The following is a 23234-nucleotide window of genomic DNA, read 5'->3' as shown; positions in this document are numbered from 1 at the left end:
TTGTGGCATTTGTGCTACCTCTTGTATTCCTAGTCCTAAGTCCCGTTCTAAATCCCGTTCCAAGAGAATTCGAGACGAGCAAATGATACTGTATGAAATGATAGATGGTATCATGAATATTGATGTTTCCTGATGGAAACGTAGTGACAAGGAGGGAATGTGGAAAAGTAAATTTTGCCATGTTCTGTGTCCCTACGTGTCCTCCATCTTATGTTATGTGTGCATGATTAATATGCACATGTATTCCCCATGTTCGATTTAAGACGCAATTATAGTTGTGTCCATCTCTAGTATGCCAGTTTCCAGTTCTCGTGAAAGCTACGAGTATTAGGCCTATGTAAAGTTACGTTGCCACGTTTCTCAGTGTGCACGTTATTTCATTGAAAAGTCCCCGTTTCTAGGCCTCAAAAGGGCCTGGACACCAGATTCAGCTCCTGTCTCCTGAACCCTCGCTGAGGAGCGATACAGCCCCCACCTGTATCCTCGACCCTTCACTTACTTCCTGCCTCACAGTGCCCGGCTCGGCCTGGCTCTGCCTGTTAGTCTGCCAAGAGTATGTTATGATTCTAGTTATCAGTCCAGCCCTCCTTCTCTGCATTCCTAAGCTACTGAATCGCATCAATAGTTTCCGTCATTGTCTAGCCTTTATGTCTCCATGTAAGAGAAATACTGTATTAATGGTCATTTAATATTCTTCATCACGCACTACATGTAGAATAATGCATGCTCCAGTCTTAGAGTCTGTTAGCCTCTCCCCTCCTGACTTTTAGTTTATATCAACATGTTCTCTAAACATTAGATACTAGATAGGGTTTAGGTACATGTCGCCCTGACTCTCCAGACTTCAGTCTCTGCTCCTAGCACAGAGTTCATAGCCCCCAGCTTCTCCTAGTAACACGTCATTGTCAGTTTGCGCGCACCATTAGGTCAGAGGTCCCGGCTCCTTAGGTAGCCCCCTCCATGTTTCCGCCCCATTTATGACATATTCTGTTACGTTTACATCACATGTCTATGTACACGCCTCTTGTTACACCTACTTTCACCCTTATCTTTCGCGACTGCTATTGACCACACCCACTGCCCCGCCTACTGTATTCATTGTAATGCAATTGTTTCAATATATATACTTGTGTACTGTTATTAAATGTTACGCCGATCCTGATCCTGCCCCCGGCGGCGCTGCCATCCCATTCCTGTGCAGGTTGTCCTGTTCCTGTCCTTTATGCTGTATTAAACCTGCAAACTCCTACTACCTCGAATCTTGACTCTTATTTATTGAGCTATCTGTTATTACTATGTCCAGTAAAACCTAGATCCGGTATTATTTATTTATATACCACACATAGCTGACATTAATGTTCTCATGGTTACAATATATTTCAAATCATTGTTTTTAAAGTTTTGTCCTGAAGAATGTGGAGTAGATCAACCGTGATGCACCGAAACGCAACGTCATCAACTTGTTAACTTGATTAATTTTCAGTTAGGAGACAACTTGATTATTTTGCCTTTTAGGAGTTTTCTGATAATTGAAAATTGTGTGTATGTAAGATTTTAGGGAAGGCCTATATGCGTTGTTTTGTTATGATAACATCCGTTTGAGTATATGTAAGAAAACAATGACACTCTATGCAGTGAAACCATGACAAAGGACAATATTGAAGTATTACAATAAGAAAATATTAGTGATTTGTTTATATGTGATGCTGGTTTATAAATAGGGGCTCCCTGTTTCACGGTATTTATTTGATTTTTTTAACATTTCCGTCTGCATCCATCCATATTTATTTTTTGGCCATCTCGGTGGTATTTATCCATATTTCTTTTGTGTTTTGCCAATAAATGGAGTCGTAAGATGGTATATATTTCCACCTTTATTTAACTGATGACCGCTCGCAGTGGTTTGTTTCCTGGTGTTCGTGACTTTGCTTTGGGGCATTGATTGATGGCAGGACTGCGAGGACCAGCAGCCTGTGTTCCATTCAGCTGTGCCTCTTCCTGCCCCTCCCACTTACGCTTATTTCTTCATGTGTGCTCCGCAGAACGCGCGCGGGCACGCGCCTGGCGAAGCCCGGGCCAAGGGCGGGCCCGTTTGAGCCCGTTTGAGCCCGTTTGAGCCCGTAAGTTACCAATGGTGTGTCTGACCCATTACAGTGCTTGAGTATGGCAGGTCGCCCAGGAAAAAGTAACAAGGCTTCGTCTGGGGGCTCTGTGGTGGGTACTCTTGACAACTTCATTGTTAGAGCTGCATCGGTGCTTGCGAGAGAAATTGACATCACAGAGCGCAGACTATCTCTTGATTTGGCTCACAACAAACGCTCATCACTGGGCAATATTGTGCTGGCAAAAACAGCAGACCACAGTGCAATCTTAAAAGTTAATACTCTCCCGCCACCTGCATGTTTGGATACTGATTTGAACACCAACGATAATGTGATCCAAACAAGAAGTGGGTTTTCTAATCCCCAATCCAGCAAAAACCCTATTGTAGCGATTAGGCCCTCGGACGGGGTATCAACCTGTGCATCAACATTGGCAGAGTCCGGAGTGAAACCAACAGCGACTCGAACAACATTGGGAGCAATAGCAAAAAAGAAACGGGGAGGGGTGTCAAAAGGGGGTAAACAAGATAAAAGTCCTAAAGTTAATTGCCTGGTGCAAACATCGGCAGATCAACCCAACCTGGATCTTGAAACACATAGAGCAAATAACATCGACTCTAATGTTATAGTTGAAGGTCCAATGGTTCCGGATGAAGGGTTTGGGGCTAAAGTGGGTGGCATTGTTGCATCTTCTATTAGACCAATTACGGACAGATTAAAGATGATTGAAGAGAGACTAAAGAAAATTGAACAACCGACCTTATCAAATCTAGAACTTTATAAAAAGACCAACCCACAGTATATTCAACAACCCAGGCTAACCCCTTTCCCACTAAAGCCTTAAGTAACGTGAAGACGGCTACGCCGATGTCTATATCCAAGTCTTGCGTCGTGGATCTGACAAATGGAATTTCCTGGAGTGATGCTGAAAGCGAACTGCACAGAGACAACGCGATAAGCCCCCAGGAAAAAAGTGACTCAATTTAATATTACTGGTGAACAAAATGTTGCCGGGAAAGGAGGTTTGATTAAAGGGAAGGGAGGAAATGAATCTAATCAAATGGTGGATCAGAGCTTATCGCTCCCAAATATTGACCTACCCCCGGAATCTGTTCCGTACGTTGTAGTGTTGACAGGGGTCCCAGAGTTGGGTAAAGATAGCCACAAATCATTTATAGAATTAAAAAACAAAACTATACATTGGCTCAATGCCCACAGACCTTTACCTTACTGTATTCAAAGCAAGATCTTACTTGTACGCAGAGTTAACTGGATTGGTAAAACAAGAAAAAATATTGTGGGGGATTGTGTGATTGTAAATTTCCAGGACAAGCAAGCTGTACAGCTCATTTGCGCTGGGTGGCCTGTTTCCACCAATACTAAAATACAGCCACTAAACCTAACCCATTTCTATACCCCGGAACCGCCCAAGAAAAATTATAATCAACCGAGAATTCTCTGGGTGGAGAACTCTGTTGTAAGTGGCCTTAGGAGAGGATATGATTATGAGGGTTTTGGTTTGGAATATGGCTTTCCACCAACAATAGATATAGTGCGCTTGAAATGGTTGATTGACTTAACCCCAAAAATCGTAACATCTAGGACCCCTAATACAGTAACGGTAAGAGAAAAAGCGGGGCAACATAGCGAAAATAGATCTATTAAAGTAGATGCGGGTGGGCAAAATGTATACATTACAACAGGAGAAGTGAATACAAGGAATGAGTCTAACCCCTTTAAGGATAAAATAGGTATTCCTTGTAAATTGTCGGAATTTTAATCGGGTGGCGAACGGGAAAAAGTCACCGTAGATAATCAGCAGAATATAGAATATTGCTCGTACCCTGTGGTTTGCCGTACTTTAGATGTAAATGAGAGTGATAATGTTATAGCTGAGACTATAGAAAAGGACGACACCATTACCTTCCTATCTTGGAATGTTGCGGGCTATCAAATAAGTGTAAGGACCCAGGGTTTCTACCTTTTATAGAAAACTTCACTATTATTTGCCTCCAGGAGTGTTGGGAACAGGAGGATATTCACATTAATGGCTTCCGTACCTTTCATACTCCTGCCATGCTGTCAATAAGGAGCAGAAATAAAGGGGGTCTTTGTACTTACATTTAAAATACATTGAATGTTACGGTCACAAAATCTAACACCAACTCTGATTATTACCAGTATTTAGAACTGAAAGTGGGAGGAAACCAATTTATCAATATGATTAACTTTTATAACAATATCCCGAAGGCAGAGTTAACTAAGGTTTGTGAAGAGATCTTACAAAGCCTGACAAATTTTGATGATAATTGTTCTGTGGGGAGATGTGTCCTATGGATGGGTGATTTTAACTGTTTTTTATGCCCTAATAGCCACACGGGCGCCTGTGGTTTGGATAATGATAGAGGCGACCCTTGCACCCATTTTGTACACACGACTGTTGGGAACTGTCTTAATAATCTATCATTTCACCTGGATTTGGGTTCGTAAAAGAACTATGTATCCCACGGGTTCCTTTTGCGCCAACATTTAATGGTAGGGGTTGTAATTAAGTGATAGACTTTGCATTGATTTCTAATAGCCACTCTTGCCATGTTTTTACTTTTAAAACATGTGATATGGCAATAAGCGACCATTTCCCAAATAGTCTCTTCCTCACCTTTGCAGCATGTAATAGGAAAAACACTGAACTAATTGACCATTTATACAGTCACAGAATAAGCTTAGCGAAAAAGAATGGCTACACCATAAAATGGAACAAAGTAGAGCCCACTGCCTTCCTTGAAAATCTACTTAAGAATAAATATAAAGAATTCATAATATGGCTCTCAGATAATGATGACTGTACTTCAGTCACCACGGCTTTTTGTAGCATTTCGGAAGAAATTTGCAACTCACTTACAGGAAGGTTGAAGAATAAGAGACCCAAGGCGCAGGGCTGGTTTGACTCTGAGTGCAGCAAAGCTCACGCATACTTAAAGCGGGTACTTTAAGGCGAACCTAAAATGTCACAGAAATTAGAAACGCTAGAGCTACTTATTATAGTGCAATAAAAAACCGAAAGAAGGAATTAAAGCAGGAGGCCTGGGAGGCCTTGCACCAAGCCTGTTTGGTAAAAGATAATATAGGATTTTGGAAGGCGGTAAATGCCCCTTTTTTCGCAGACAGGAAAACTGACTCCATAGAGGTGGTAATAGATGAGGGTACTTGGATCAACTATTTTACTGAGTTGTACAAAAAAGATGATCTACCAGAGAGAATGCACATTGAAACATCTGGGGCGGAGGAGAACAATGCTCATGGACTATTCCCAATAGCTATCATCTTTTCACTGTCTGAAGTTGAAATTGCTATAGCTGAGAGCGCTGTAGGAAAAGCTCCAGGGCCAGATGGGGTCCCTGTTGACATATACAAATCCAATGTTAACCTATGGGTGCCCCTTTTGACTAATGTTTTAAATCGTTGCAATAAAAGTGGGTTTCCTCTCACATGGCAAGAGGCGATTGTGGTCCCAATCTTCAAGAAAGGAGACCGTAACGATCCAAAATGTTACAGACCAATTTCATTGCTGGACTCCCTGATGAAGGTTGCGGGAAGGATTGTATTAAATAGATTACAGCTATGGGCAGAAGAAGCAGGTATTCTTTCAAAATTTCAATATGGTTTTAAAGTAGGATTAGACACTACGGAACAAGGATTACATTTAGCAATGATAATAGGCAAATATGTGATGGCAAAAAGGGATAAATTATATCTAACATTCGTTGATTTGAGCTCGGCTTTCGACTGCTTGAATCACGAAATTTTATGGTCTACACTATTGCAACTAGGTATTGATGTTAACCTGCTGAATTTTATTAAAGAATTATACCGGGGGGCTGGTGCGAAGGTACGATTTGCGAGCAATGGTGAGTGTACCCCCAAATTCCTCATAAATAAAGGAGTCCGGCAGGGATGCATAATTGCTCCATTTTTATTTAACTTATATATAAATAGTGTGGCATCCCATCTTACCCAAGATAGACAGGACTACCCCCAAATTGGAGACCGCCCAGCCCCCATTTTATTATACGCAGATGACGCGGTAATCATGGCTAGGACGCAAGTTGGTCTACAGAGATCGCTTACTACCTTCTCAAATTACATGAGCGCCAAACGATTAAACATCAATATTAGCAAGACTTTTAGCATGTGCTGTACTACTAAGAGAAACCCCAAATGTAAAATTGTCCTATCAAACACAAAGATAGAGACAACAAACACATTCTCTTAATTGGGCATTAATTTTGACAAGAAGGGGACGTGGTTGTCAGCAGCTTGCACGAGGAAATTAGCTTTCTCCCGTGCTATTGGTGCAGTGAGAAATTTTGTAAATAGGCTAGGGGGCCGACCAGTCCAAGTTCTGGTGGACATATACAAATCGAAATGTGTGTCCACTGTAACATACGGTGCAGGAATCTGGGGGATAGCGGAAATTCAACTTTGTGAGAACGCATTCCTCCGGTACCTATTAACAGTCCCTCTACCTCTACATATGTGTGTCATAAAGAATTGGGCCTAGTTTACATCTCGGACCTTATTAAAGTTAGTCCTATCCTATTATGGCACAAGGTTTGGACGTCTAAAGAGACCGGACTTAATAGAGATATAATCCAGGATTGTTTGAAACTCCAGGGGGCTCTTAAAATTGACTGGTTAACATATGTAAAGAGCTTCTTGAGAGACATCGGACATCCTGAAAACTTTGATTCCCCGACCTGTTTAGCAACAACATCGAGAAAAAAGCTGAAAGAAACTTGTCTCCTTTTCCTTGAGAATAAACACTGGCTGCTAGAGGGTAATAAGATCTCCGTCTTGGAGAATCAACTGATTCTACATGGACAGGGTATCCAGCAATACCTCATTTCCATCCAAAGCAGCTATTGCCGCATGTTACTGACATTTTTTAGGGGGGGGGGGTTCTTTAGACTACTCACTTTCCCCGAGGCCAATTCCTGGTCTATAAATCTGATTTTGTGTCCTTGTGATGACACATGGGTACAATCGATGTTACATTGTATTTTGTTTTGCAAATTTTACACCCTTCCTAGGGAAAATATTTTATTATTCTTGTTCAGAAAGTGGGGTCTGAGACAATGCAGACCGGCTCTTTTGAGACTGCAAATGCTAGAAGATGAAATGACTATGTACCTAGTGTAAATTTTTTTAAAAAGCACTATTAGACATAGTCTATCAATGATTTGACTACATTTTTTAATAATACTGTACCTTGGTATTTCCTTGTTCCCAATGAATTTGAATTTTTAAATGCTCATGATGACTATGTATTTCTGCTTTTAACTGTATATTTACCTGTGCTTTTGTGATTCTTTTAACTGAAATCGAATAAAGCTATTTTTGAACTTTGAACTGATGAACATGCACTTATACTTTGCTGCCTATTGCATTTTAGCATTTTAAGCAGCCAAATATAGTGAAACACTACACCCACAGGTAAATATCAGCATTATAATACAACTATATGATAATATATGCCTGTATTTAAGGAAATATCAAAATGTTTAAAAACTTCAAATGTTGTCTGTCCGCTCTGCTGTTGTCTTGGAAAGCACAGTTTTCTGTATTTTTCTGCTTTAAAAAATATATACAGACAGGAAACACATGGTTTTCTGTACTTATTTATCTATAAAAATCTGTAAAAACGGAAAACTAGTGGCCTTATTTATGAACTCTTTTTGATTATATTCTAATGTAATGAATTGTTGATAGTTGTTTTTATGATATTTTATTGGAGAAAAAACAGTTTTTTTAAATAAAAGGTATAGATATCTTTGCTATCAACCGGTCTCGTAGTATGATTGGCAGTATGAAAGAGTATTGAAGATGATGGCACATATGGGAAAAGATTGAAGGTAACAATACATAGAGGTGACACAAGAGGGACCATTTTCTCGTTGTTAGGTGTTCTAACCCTGTCCCTTTTGTTTGAAGGGTTGCTCTCATCTGTTTTTAGGGATCTCTTAGATGACTTCGGGAAGGAACGACAAGGGGGGTGCTGGCAGCATGGCGGTGGTCAGCAACAACAGAGTGCAGCTAATAACACTTTGGGGTCAAAAGAAATTGCCCATGCAGGGTCCTTGGGAAACCTCATGGCAGGGACACTGGGTGGGCAGACTGAAGGCCATGACGGGGTCAGCACAGGGCAGACAGCACTTGCTGCCTGGGCCAAACCTGTGGGCCATGAATGCCAGACATCAGTAGCAAGGAGAGCCTAGAAGCCACAACACGAAAAGCGGCCTGTGAACAATTACTGCCTTAGGATGGTATATAGAACAGTCCTGAATGGTGTATGATCCCCACGGACTGATTTATGGTTGACAATATGCGGACTGTCCATTTGATGGTCTGGCATGCTTTGGTGCATATTAAAGACTGGAAACTTCATGATGAATTATGAACTAGTATGGAAAGAATACGTTCAGAATATGTAATAAACTGTGATGGTCAACACACCAAAGAGGGCAGCTGGGCACGAAGGGGTGACAGTCGGAAACCAGCAAAATGCCCCTACGGTATTAGCTGACCGGGTTTAGAGTGCCCAATCAGGTAACAAGGTACATGGCAGGGATACGGCAAAAGAGAGAGGATAACAGAGGCTCAGCGGTGTTGCCACTATCAGGTAACAAGGTACATGGCAGGGGCAAGGCTAAAGAGAGAGGAAAACAGAGGCTCAGCAGTGTTGCCACAATCGGGTAACAAGGTACATGGCAGGGACAAGGCTAAAGAGAGAGGATAACAGAGGCTCAGCGGTGTAGCCACGATCAGGCAACAAGGTACATGGCAGGGGCAAGGCTAAAGAGAGAGGATAACCGAGGCTCAGCGGTGTTGCCACAATCAGGCAACAAGGTACATGGCAGGGGCAAGGCTAAAGAGAGAGGATAACAGAGGCTCAGCGGTGTTGCCACAATCAGGTAACAAGGTACATGGCAGGGACAAGGCTAAAGAGAGAGGATAACAGAGGCTCATCGGTGTTGCCACAATCAGGTAAAAAGGTACATGGCTGGGACAAGGCTAAAGAGAGAGGATAACAGAGGCTCGGCGGTGTTGCCACAATCAGGTAACAAGGTACATGGCAGGGACAAGGCTAAAGAGAGAGGATAACAGAGGCTCAGCAGTGTTGCCACAATCGGTTAACAAGGTACATGGCAGGGACAAGGTTAAAGAGAGAGGATAACAGAGGCTCATCAGTGTTGCCACAATCAGGTAACAAGGTACATGGCAGGGAAAAGGCTAAAGAGAGAGGATAACAGAGGCTCATCAGTGTTGCCACAATCAGGTAACAAGGTACATGGCAGGGACAATGTTCATGGCAGGGAAACTAACGGACCCCTCGCAGTCCGGGTTCCGAGCCAACCACAGCACCGAGACCGCCCTCATCGCAGCCACTGACGACATCAGATCCCTGCTCGACAACGGGGAAACAGCGGCCCTCATCCTCCTGGACCTCTCTGCAGCGTTCAACACTGTCTGCCACCACAGGGACAAGGCTAAAGAGAGAGGATAACAGAGGCTCAGCAGTGTTGCCACAATCAGGTAACAAGGTACATGGCAGGAACAAGGCTAAAGAGAGAGGATAACAGAGGCTCATCAGTGTTGCCACAATCTGGTAACAAGGTACATGGCAGGGACAAGGCTAAAGAGAGAGGATAACAGAGGCTCATCGGTGTTGCCACAATCAGGTAACAAGGTACATGGCAGGGACAAGGATAAAGAGAGAGGATAACAGAGGCTCAGCAGTGTTGCCACAATCAGGTAACAAGGTACATGGCAGGGACAAGGCTAAAGAGAGAGGATAACAGAGGCTCATTAGTGTTGCCACAATCAGGTAACAAGGTACATGGCAGGGACAAGGTTAAAGAGAGAGGATAAAAGAGGCTCAGCAGTGTTGCCACAATCGGGTAACAAGGTACATGGCAGGGACAAGGTTAAAGAGAGAGGATAACAGAGGCTCATCAGTGTTGCCACAATCAGGTAACAAGGTACATGGCAGGGAAAAAGCTAAAGAGAGAGGATAACAGAGGCTCATCAGTGTTGCCACAATCAGGTAACAAGGTACATGGCAGGGACAACGTTCATGGCAGGGAAACTAACGGATCCCTCGACCCCTCGCAGTCCGGGTTCCGAGCCAGCCACAGCACCGAGACCGCCCTCATCGCAGCCACTGTCGACATCAGATCCCTGCTCGACAACGGGGAAACAGAAGCCCTCATCCTCCTGGACCTCTCTGCAGCGTTCGACACTGTCTGCCACCGCACCCTAGTGCAGCGCCTCAGCAACATCGGAATCCATGAGAAGGCACTGGAGTGAATCATCTCGTTCCTCGCCGGAAGAACCCAGAAGAAAGTCCGCCTCCCCCCGTTCAGATCCGAGGCCACCAAAGTCATCTGCGGCGTACCACAAGATCATCACTCAGCCCAACCCTCTTCAACGTCTACATGAGCCCTCTCGCAGCCATCGCACGCTAACACAACCTCAACATCATCTCCTACGCCGACGGCACCCAGCTGATCCTCTCCCTCACCAACGACCCCGCCACCGCCAGAACCAGCCTACACGAAGGGATGAAAGACATCGCCGAGTAGATGAAGAACAGCCGCCTGAAACTGAACTCAGACAAGACGGAAGTCCTCATCCTGGGATCATTGCCCTCCGCCTGGGACGACTCCTGGTGGCCCCCTGCCCTGGGCACCACTCGCAAACCAACGGACCATGCACGCAACCTGGGCTTCATCCTGGACTCCTCCCTCTCGATGACCAGACAAGTCAACGCCGTCTCATCATCATGCTTCAACACCCTGCGCATGCTCCGTAAGATCTTCCGATGGATCCCCACCGAAACCAGGAAGACGGTCACCCAGGCACACGTCACCAGCCGACTGGACTACGGAAACACCCTCTACGCCGGAACCACAGCCAAACTTCAGAAAAGACTCCAGCGCATCCAGAACGCCTCCGGACGAATCATCCTGGACATCCCCCGACACAGCCACATCTCCGGCCACCTGAGAGACCTGCACTGGCTCCCCGTCCGCAAGAGGATCACGTTCAGGCTCCCACCCACGCACACAAGGCCCTCCACGACCTGGGTCCCAAGTACCTCAACAACCGCCTGACCTTCTACGCGCCCACCCGCCAGCTACGATCGACCAGCCTCGTTCTCGCCGCCGTACCACGCATCCGCATAGCCACCGCCGGGGGAAGATCCTTCCCCTACCTGGCAGCCAAGACATGGAACTCCCTCCCGATCCACCTTCGGCTGACCCAGGATCACCTCTCCTTCAGGAAGCTCCTCAAGACCTGGCTCTTCGAGCAGTAACTGACCCCTCCCCCCCCCCCCCAGCGCCTTGAGACACTTCCGGGTGAGTAGCGCGCTATACAAATGTCCATGATTGATCGATTGATTGACAAGGCTAAAGAGAGAGGATAACAGGGGCTCAGCAGTGTTGCCACAATCAGGTAACAAGGTACATGGCAGGGACAAGGCTAAAGAGAGAGGATAACAGAGGCTCAGCAGTGTTGCCACAATCAGGTAACAAGGTACATGGCAGGGACAAGGCTAAAGAGAGCGGATAACAGAGGCTCATCAGTGTTGCCACAATCGTCGACCCGCCCACCTTCACCAGGCAATCACAGGTGTCACAGCTGCAGTAAGCCAAGATAGCGGGAAGCCGTAGGTATCACATAGTTCCCTGGGAAGCCTCACAGCAGGGACCCTGAGCCGATGACAGCACCAATAAAGGTGCACTGGAAGAGTTTACTCCTTGGGATGCCTCAGGGCATGGACACTGGGAGACAGAGGGCCACGACGGGGTCAGCACAGGGCGGACACAGCACTTGCTGCCCGGGCCCATACAGAAGGCCATGAGTGCCAGATACTGGTAACAGGGGAGACTAGAAGCAGCAGCATTCGACACAGAAGGCGGACCATGAACAACTGCTGTCATAAGATATTTATAATATTATGGGACAGTCCAGAAGGATGCATGATCTCCCAAGGACTGATTTATGATGTACAATGGGTGGGCTGTCCATTTGATGATCTTGCACGGTTTGGAGCATATTAATAACTGGAAACTTCGTGACGAATTATGAAACAGCATGGAAAGAATATGTTCAGAATACCTAAAAAACTGCGGCTGTTTACACATCAAAGAGAGCTTGTGACCTCTTTCTCATCCAGGTTGGAGGAGTGTGATCGGGTGTGAGGCCCTGAGGAAGCTCGTCCGTGTGGGTGAGTTTAGAAGTTGTGGGCATTAGAACTTTGACCTGGATTACATTCTTTTTGAGGAAATAACCAACACGTTTTAAAATTAATACTTTTCTCTGCGCCCTGAATTAGTGAAAATGATTAGGATAGTGGAAGTGAAATCGTATACTACTGCTCCAGTAGCATTTCACTCCCTCTAACCCTGTTCACAGACCATTTACTTAATCTTTTTTAATAACTACATTTTTAAATACCCCGTGTCTGCAGTTCACCATTAAATAGTGATTAATGACAACAAGCAGTTGTTTAGGGTACAAAGTCAGAATACATATATATTTCATTGTCAGATAAGATAAATCACAGCAGTTGCAGGTCAGCTGACAGGGTGTGTGAGTAGCAGTTTGGAGATAACAATTGCTACCAATAAATGACATACCTGCAATTTCTTCCAACATCTGTACTCACTTCTCAACAACGTGCAATACCACAGACACCTACCACATCCTAAGTTTTTTTTTTTTATATTTCTGTTTGCAGTTCCAAATTCTCCACTTTAGCCAAGCCACATCTTTTGGCGAATTACAGGACTCAAGGTTTGTGGTTCTCTCTTTTTTGTTTATTCAAAGCTGGTTCCCATTTCAGTGTTTATTGAAAAAAAAAAAAACTTTCTTTTACTTCCTTTGGTGGCCTGTCTTTATACTTTTTTTAGACTGCGAAAATCCCCCTCCCCTCCACCCACCCCAAGAGAACATGTAGCCCTTTTTTGACAGCTAATCACATAAAGACACTTAGGGCCCGATTATGACTTTTGCCAGTGAGGGGATGGGTGCCCCCCCCCCCAAGAGTTGCTGCCACCTGCCAGATTACAAGTAATTTTGTGGTCTGTTGGGCGAGCAGTGTGATGGTTCTCACGGCGTGGCCTCTTTTAAAGACAGCGGTGCCTTTGAAAAAGGCATTGCAATGGGAACGCAACATTGGTTCTTGGGAGCTGGGGCGCATTCACACAGGAAGACACATCTGGTGTCCTCCTGCATGCCTCCTCAGGTGAGGGGCACAGGGTGACCCTTTGTTTCAGCACCGCCAGCCTTTTAATGGAGGAAAGACCGCCATGAAAATGCTAGCAGTCCTGAAACTTGGAAATGCATGGCGGTGCCGCAGCTGCATCACCTGCATCTTACAATGGCCCGACTACTGTGCCACCACCAGGGAATGGCGGTTCCCTGGTGGAGCCAGCAGCCCAATTATGGTCTGACCACCCAACTTATAATAGGGCAGTCGGACCACCGCTGTGGCGGTGTCTGGACCGCTACCTCCACGCTACCACAAGTATGTTTGGCGGTCTTTAGAAAAGGCACTGCAATGGGACCGCAACACAGGTTCCTTCATGGCATGGACTACAAAGTCCATGCCGTGCAGGAACTGGAGCGTATGAACACGGGGGCACATGTTGTGCCCCCTGCTTGCATCCCCAGGCTGAGGAGGTACAAAGGGCCCTGTAGAGCACCCTTTAGTTTTAGCACTGCCATCCTTTTCATGGAGGAAAGACCTCCATGAAAATGCTGGTGGTCCTGAAACTTGGAATATGCATGGCGGTGCCACAGTGACACCACATGCATCTTAGAATGGCCCTCACTGCTGCGCCACCCCCAGGGAACAGCAGTTCTTTGTCGGAGCCAGTGGTCCAATTATGGTTCGATCACCAGACTCTTAATAGGGCGGTCGGACCACCAGTGTGGCAGTGCCTGGACCGCCACCGCCGCACCACCATCAGTATGGCGGTCCACGGACCTCAAGACTCGTAATTAGGCCCTCAGGGATGAGGCAGTTTATCTAGGGTCACACAACTTTGGTAATGTGGAAAAGATAGCATGTTGGTCTTCCGGCCCTAAGTCGACATCAAATATTGACCATTGCTCATTTCTGTTGTGAATTCCTTTTTTCTGTCGGTGAGCAGATTCAGATCCGATTCCTAATTTATACTTCCAAGTATCATCCATTTACTTTGTATACAGTCTGTGTTTGCGTTCCCTAAATGTATCGCCTTGCTCAACTCCATCTTGTGCTGTAAGCCAGGCCATACCAAATGGGTGCCCAGCTACTTGTAAAATGTTCTGCATTTAAAATGCAAACCCCTTAGGCATGTAGAATAGGCACCGCTAGTTGGGTAAAATCTCACTGACGAAAGATGTTGGTATTATTAAACCCAGTTTTGTCACATTTTCCAAATAAGCAATGAGGCTGTGTGAAATGGTACGTGACATCGGTGGTACCATAAGGGACGCCTCACCAAAAATGTTGTCCATTTCTGGAGGCCACGTGTCCTCAAAAAAGTGGTTAGAAAAGAGAGAGAGCATCCAAAGGCGAATCACCAAGAACCTTAGTACAAACCATATAAGAATAGATGTATGGGATAACATCTCGACAGTCTGTCTCAAAAGATGTAAAGTTAAAGATCCATTAAATTCCTTTGACTTGTAAATGCAGCAGAAGCAATATGAATGTTTTGTTAGAGATGTAGGTCTATAACAAGGCGTTATTTTATTGGACATATCCTTGAATATTCAGGGGTAATGCAAGCAAGTTCTTTACCACAGAACTACCTTCAATTAGTAGTGATTAAACTAGTGGGAGGTCTGGAACAGGCACTTGGGAGTAGACATATTTGGAGAGCAAAATGAGAGCTGGAGGCCTAAATAGAATCTGTGGTTTTGCAGCAAGGAGAAAATGTACAGTATAGACAGACTTCACTTCCCTTATCTGCCTTAATAACTATGCACTTTTTAAAGGAAGACTGCCAGATGTTTGTCGAAGGATTGCACCTTAAAGACCCAAGACGTGTGCTGTTATTCATCTACTAAATTATGTATTGTCCGCAAAAATGAAAACTATGTCTCATTTATTTGTGACGACTTCTTGTTAAAAGAAGGCATTGTACTCAAAACTGAATCTGCGGAACCTATGGTGCATTCCTCACACCACTAAGAAAGGTCTAAAAAAATCATTCGGATTCATAGATTTTCCCAAATCTTGAAAAAAACATAAAACTGAAATTAGTCTCTTCATGGATGAACCACCACTCTTCGGTGCCTGTATATAGACAGATCGTTTTATTTTTAAAGCTTAATTTAATTTGGTACATCCAAGATAGATACAACATGTTTTAACTGGGGAACATAGATGAAATCAATGCATGTTATTTTGCTGATTTCAAATCTATGGATACGGTTACTTGAATCGTAAGGCTGTTACATGTATGAATTCGAAGTGGCTACAGAAAAAGATCTTGTTAAGTGGAGTAACATACACAGACTCCCCAAGTATTGTGTGAAACCATTGAATGAGCAAAGATTTAAACTCACTGTTCTTACGTGGAATTATCAGATAATCCATCAGTATTAAAGAAGCCTGAAAATAACTCCCTACTCGGTGCATCAGTTCAAGAGTGCTCCAAAGTGCAGGTGGATATCTCTCTGGTAAACCCTTCTGCGCTTTGTCTAATTGTTGTTCGGAAAAACAGTAAGTGCCAGCCTGAGAATAAAGACAGCTGACATTCCGGAGAAAGAAGAATGATAGAATCTGCGCTTGACCAAACATAAATGTTTTCTCCCTTAGTGATCCTGCAGACCGTCGTCCTCATGTATCAGGACTCCAACTTGTAAAATCAGAGCCTTTCTGGCCGCAAAATGGCTTTTTTAAATTCACCAAAATTAAATAATGATTCGGTAAGATGTTACTGAATCGCTAATTGGCTTTGGGAATAAATAACGATTCTGTATTTTGGAGAGGCGTGTTAATGGCATCCCTTTCAGATACCGAATCTCTAAGATATGTATTCATGTTTTGCGACTAAAATTCAGTCCCAAAACATTAATATGTTATCACCTCCTCAAAAGAGGTGGTGAGTCATCCGCAAATTGGAAGGGGTCTTCTTGGGACCCCTTCCCCTGTTGAATGTTCACAAAAAGGTTTGTTATGACAGGCAGTGATTCATGAGACTACTGCCTGCTCATCATTTTTTTCTAAACTACACAAACCTTTTTTAACACATCCAGTTTTCCTTTTAGAAAAACTGTCTGTGTTTAAAATTTATATATATAGCTTTATTTAAAATCAATCACAGTCATGGTGGTCTGCTGACGCCAGCAGGCCACCATGCTTGTGAATGTAGCCAATTTTAGTGGGACACAATGTACGACCTACTTCATGCATATGATAGGTCATATTTCCACCCATTACGATTCTGTAGTTTGAGAACCAACTGCATAGTACATAGGTCAATTCGCAAAATTCAACTTAATTCGGTAAAAGTGGGCGTGCTTTTACCAAATCCGTTTTTGTACATTTCTGTGAAGGATTCACAAATTGGGAATCGTTAAATGTTGCAATTTACGATTCCTTAACATGAATCTTGGTGCACCAGGGCCCATATTTCTTGCTGCCAGAAATCCTTAGCATTTGAAGACAATGGAAGGATGCCTACCCTACTTTTAAAATGCTGCTTGCTTGTGTAATTTGGCACATTAGCAAAGAGGATGAGCATTGTGCCGACATTAAGGAGAGTGGTAGAAGGTTCAAATCCCTTGATTTCTTCATTAACTGTAAGTCACCTCTTGAGTGTCATCAGAACCGTGTTTGACACGCACCCAGCATGCCTCTTCAGGTGGCGTCTGGATTGGTTATGTCACTGCTTCTATATGCTTCCATTCTGCAAATGCTTTCTCCACTTCCATGCCTCGTCTGCTTTTCAGCATCTTCACCTCCCCAATGTTCTCTCAACTCCACTTTGTCTACTCCTCGAAGTAGTTTTCTGCTCTTTCGTTTCTTCTTCCACCACAAGTGTACTGTGTTCTCTTCTCTTTTGCGATCACTACAAAGAGAGTTCTCCATCTTTGCAGACCACAAAACTAGAAATGGGTGATGTTAGCAGGCTAGTGTTCTGTATCTAATTGGAGAAATATTCTCTAGCTGTCACTCGCTTCTGCAGTAGCTGATCTCCTGCACCAGGTATCTCAACCACAAGCCAGATAACGTACACCTCTATGTAGTTCACCCTTTCACAGACCCATTTCAAGATGTACACTTGAATCCCCACAATGCACTATGCCTTGGTACTATTGCTGGATTGGATTTATTGTTTACAGCTGTGAGTGAGGTTACTTCCGAGCCTTTTCCCCTTGCAAAAACGTCAGATGAGTTAACATGTACATCTATTAAATATCAAGTTGCAAAACTGTGATTACAATTTGGGTAACTTGTGTTTTAATGCAGCATGAGTATATTACATTTTGTGAATAGATCACCAAGTGTAAATGGAGAAGTATGAGGCAGAAGTGTTAGTTGGTAATTTTGTCTTAATCATCAGTGAGAGCAGTGAGACTTGGAGTTACTTGTAACCGCTTGCAAGTTTATCTGTAACAGTGGTTTCAGTCTGCATTTGTACGTGTAACCATTAGTTCTATGCCAAAAGTTACTCTTGTTGATCAGTTGTGATGAATGATAGCAAAATACCATGGAATCGGCATGGCACTGAAAAACGTAAGCTACATCTCAAACATTGACTCCCAAGTGGAAATAAAACACAGAGCACTGATGCCAACACCCGTGTACCGCTATGTTTTTTAATACCTTGTATTTGACTGCCCAGCTTTGATTCTTCCACTGATATGCTTTCTGCTCAGGCATATAGAGAATGGCAATATTTCAGAGAGACAGTACTACGATTATTAAATAAACTCGTTAACAGAATCTAATGTTGAACCCAAAACAATGAGTAGTAGCTGATGTCTTAACCTTTTCAGTTAACTCCTTCTCAAAATAATGTGAAAAAGGATTTACAGAAATTGTTTGAATTATACAAATATCATTGTTTTTGATTATTATAAATAAAAAAATATTAAAAAACAAATTTTCTTTACATAAAATGCTTGTCTGCATCTGAATATTTTACTATTTCTTTAAAATGAATAAAACGTAATACATATTGTAATAAATAATTATATGGAAGTAGATTTTCAACATTTAAAATCCAATTTAACAAAACCCTTTAAAACATGCACACGTGCATTTTGTAACATACAAAGTAGAAATGTATATACTTGTATCCTTGAGGGTATACAAGGAGGGACGGAGCCACTGTTAAGGTCTTTGTATGCGGGTTTATTGGGGTTATTATACAAGATAGCACATTCACTATACAGTTCCAGGGGACTTGGTGTAACTTCCTGCTTTATCTTCGGGTGGAGTCTCCGCAGCTTGGTCCTTGCAGCTTGCCCGGTACACACAGGAAAACAAAAGAAAAGTGGCAATTACTTCACTGCCTGACTGTACGAACGTAGAAGGGGAAGGGAGTGAGTACAACTAATGTGGGAAGACAGGAGACTGAACCACCATCACCAAAAACGACCTCACGGTTACGGGACCCGAAGTGCTGTGAAGTGCACAAAGTATTGGTGTGTCCTGGTGAAAAGAAGAGAGATCACACGGGGTTGAAGTGGAGTCTCTTTAATCAGGTCCAGACACCAGCTCTCCCGGCAGCAACTGCCGTCCAGGAGTTCCACAACAGGAGTTCCACAATTACCAGCATGACATACATCACGAGCGCGCTCGTGCAACATCATTAAATAAACAATGTACCATCCCAACACATCCCCCTTCCCTCAATTGATTACAATAACAAAATGAATAATCACATAAAACCCTCCCCCTCCCTAAAACAAATAAAATACTTGTTAGATTAAAATCATTACAGAACAGTTACATGACAGTATTAAAGCGTAAAATCATCTAGTAAGTGATAAAATCTCGAAATTTACCAGGAACTACCTTGCACCTGGTAGAACATCTTCTAGTACATGTGCCCCTTGGCTCAGTCTTAGAGTTGGGGACAGGCAAAGCTGTAAGACTGGTACTAGGAGATGACAAACTTGAGTCTGAGATAGACAAATCATTAGACCTTGCACCAAATTTACTCCTAACAAACTCCACCCTGCTCCTGGGAACAATAGAAACACGAGATTTGTTCCAAATTTTACCATTTTCCAAAATTACTACATGGTCCTTTACTTCCTTGACAAGTACAGGAGGGGAAAAACGAGCCAAACCTTTACGCAAAAGTACGGTTTTCTGATCCTCACCCAGTCCCCCACTCGCACTGGAGATGACCTAAAACTACTCTGAGTATACTTAGCTTGAGTACATGCTCTAACATCCGCCACTCTGCCTAGTTTGACTACATCAACATCTTTCCTTGACATCCAATCCTTGTTCAATTCCGAACCTGCTACTCTACCTCTGAGTAAGGTAAAAGGTGAGACACCAATGCTAGCATTAGGAGTAACTCTCAACGCCCACAACATGTCAGAAATTACCTTTCTCCAATTCAAACCATTGATGTTAGCTAATTGTAACTGATCTTTGATTACGCGGTTCAAGCGTTCTACTAATCCATTACTTGAAGGATGATACAAAGAGGTGAGAATGTGCTTGATCCCATGGAACTTAAAGAAACTTTCCATTTCGCTAGACACTAATTGAGTGCCATTATCGGACACTAATTCCTCTGGCCAACCTTCCCGCAAAAAAATGTCTTTGAAAAAATTGATAATAGTAGCAGAATTCATGCACTCAACAAATGTAATCTCCGGCCACTTTGACATGTAATCAATCAAAACTAGTGCATACTTCGGAGTTGCTCCTAGATTATAGAATGGACCAGCCACATCAAACGCCACCTTATGCCACGGTAATTCCTTAACTTGAATCGGGGTCACAGGAGAAGGACTGGTAACTTGAGACTTGTCACTAAGAACACAAGCACTACAAACACGAACAGAGTGCTCAATCGCTTTGTCCACCCCAGGCCACCAAAAATCTTCACGAACTCTCCTTTTCATTGCACGAATGCCCAAATGGCCAACATGAGCCAAATCCAAAACTTTTTTACAAAGAACATCCGGAACCACTAACAAACCACCCCTACGTAAAACACCATCAATTAAGGATAGTTCATCACAAATCCTCTTGAAAGGTACTAATTCTGAAGGCAAAGACTTGTCATCAGGCCAACCATTGATTAAGTAGTCCATTACCTGACACAATTTCGTATCTTCAGATACAGCCAATTTCCAATCAGTTTCTGACAGTGTAATACCAGCATCAGATATAGAACTCACTGCACACACCATTTCTAAATCATCGCCACTTTGCTCCAAATTATCATGAGGAAGAGGCAACCTGGACAAACAGTCAGCCACATTGTTCCTTATCCCCGGGACATATTCTAAATGATAATCAAATTCACTAAGTCTGTATTGCCATTTAGCAATGCGAGGAGAGGCTCTCCCGCCACCTTTTGTAGTAAAAAGATCAACAAGGGGCTTGTGGTCGGTCTTGAGTATGATGTGATTTCCCCAAAGAAAATTTCTGAAATGTTGTACACCCCACCATAAAGCCAACGCCTCTTTTTCAATTGTTGAATATGTACTTTCTGCGCCACGCAGAGTTCTGGAAGCGAAAGCAATAACTTCCACATTACCATCCAACCTTTTCTGAGACAATACCGCCCCAAGACCCACATTACTGGCATCGGTGACTACAATACATTGGTCATTAATATTAAATAATTTGAGAGGGCGTGCTTGTACAATAGCATTTTTCAATAATAAAAAATCATTAGCACATTCTTGTGACCAATCATACCTGACATTTTTCTTTAGCAAATTTCTTAAAGACACAGTCCTATCAGAAAAATTTCGAACAAATTTGGCGTAATATTCAACTAGTCCCAAAAAGGAACGCAATTGATCCTTGTTCGATGGTTCTGGTGCATTTTGAATGGCGTCTAACAATTTCATTTTGGGTTCTACACCCTTAGCTGAGATGTGGTGACCCAAATAATCCACACTATCCTCGAGAAATTTGCATTTATCTTTTCTTAACGTTAAACCAAATTTTCTTAAAATTCCCAAAACTGTTCTTACTCTACTGTTATTTTCATCTACAGACTTTCCATAAATGAGAATGTCATCCTGAAAGAAGACGACTCCCGCAGTGTTTTTGAAAAGATTACCCATAAGGCGTTGAAAGACTGCGGAAGCCGACGCCAATCCGAACGGCATTCTTATATAACGAAATGCACCCTCTGGAGTCACAAAGGACGTAAGATGTCTTGAATCCTTGCTTAATACCACTTGGTGATAAGCTGAAAATATGTCCAGGGTTGTAAAATACCTGGCACCCTCCAATGTTGATAGCATTTCATTTATGTTGGGTAATGGTTGCCTATCAACCCAAATACAAGCATTTAAGTCACGCAAATCCACACACATTCTAAGGGACTTATCAGCCTTACGCGCTAAAACTACAGGAGACAACCATTCTGATGCCTCAATCGGTTCAATCACACCCAAAAGGCACAATCTCTCCAGCTCATTCTTTAATTCATTTCGCATGCTCAGTGGTACCTTGCGGACCTTGTGTGCTATTGCTTTAGCTCCCTCTTTTAAAATAATTTGATGCTGGAAACCCTTGAGTTTACCCAGTTTGTCGCAAAAAACTTCCGGAAACTCTTGCACCCATTCGCTATCGCAGGAAACACTCAGAGAATGTACTGGGTCTATATCAGGTAAGGAAGCATAATATTGCTTAGCCTCACGTCGTGACAAAATCATATCTTCATGGTTAGGATCAAGGATCATACTAAGCTCACCTTGTTCATGCCAGCCTAACAAATTGGTGCCGTCTTTGACAACATAAATAATAGAAGATGTGACGTCACCTTTAAACTCGAGCTCACCTCTAAATTTTCCTAGAACCTCCACCCTTTTGCCCCCATAAGCAAACATTTTGATGAAGGACTGGAACAAAGGAATACTTCCTAACATGTCTAAATCTTTAACATTTACAATGGAAAATGGAGAACCTGAATCCGCTAAAAATTTGATAGATACACCATTCACATTAATGGAACAAATCGGGGATTTCCTTCTTCGAGATCGATCAATAGATGCTATCTCAACAACTCCATTAGCATCTATGGGGGAAGAAGACAACATTAATAATTCATAACGCTCATCTTCATCATCAACATACAGACGTTCGTCTATGCTTTTCACCACATGTGAAGATCCTTTCTGTACACTCGTGGCCTTGCACAAACGTGCCAGATGACCCTTTTTTCCACACTTGAAACAAGATTGGTTAATTGCAAAGCAAAATTTAAAGTTTCCTAAGTGAGATCTACTACCACAACGATAGCAAGACAATCCTTGTGCATCATTCCTGGGCCTGTTTGCAGGCACAGGAGAACGAAAGGCATTGGGATTTGATGTCCTGCGTTCAGAAGTTTTCACTGCTGCTTTAGTGGTGATGACATTGACGTCAGAAGGTTCAGCTGGAATCACTGCAGTTGATGCAGGGGTACTCATTTCCTTTAAACAGAACTGAGAATGTTCAACAGATTTGGCTAAGGTCAATGCAGTTTCCAAATCAGGGTCACCAGAAGATAAAAGTTTTTCACGCACTTTCTTGTCATTAGTGCGTTCGATGAGTTGATCTCTGATGATTTCGTCCCTGAACTCTCTGTAGTTACAATTGACTGCTAATATTCTCAAAGCAGCAACAAAATCATCGATGGACTCTCCAGGCATCTGTGCACGTTGCAAAAATTTGTGACGTTCTAAAACGATATTGCGTTTGGGACTAAATCTTTTGTCGAGAGTTTTGACAAGAGAAGCATACTCATCTAAAACTTGTGCATCACCATCATCGCTTGAAATTGATATCCTCACTTCTTCAAGGGGTAAGGTTTCCAGAATGGACCTTCCTTCAGGTCCCAAATTGTATACTAATAGCGCTTTCTTTTTTTT

The sequence above is a fragment of the Lissotriton helveticus genome, chromosome 1_1 (genome assembly GCF_964261635.1).
Source record: "Lissotriton helveticus chromosome 1_1, aLisHel1.1, whole genome shotgun sequence".
Classification (NCBI taxonomy): Eukaryota; Metazoa; Chordata; class Amphibia; order Caudata; family Salamandridae; genus Lissotriton; species Lissotriton helveticus.
The sequence above is the reverse complement of the archived record's forward strand: the minus strand, read 5'-3'. Positions refer to the sequence as shown.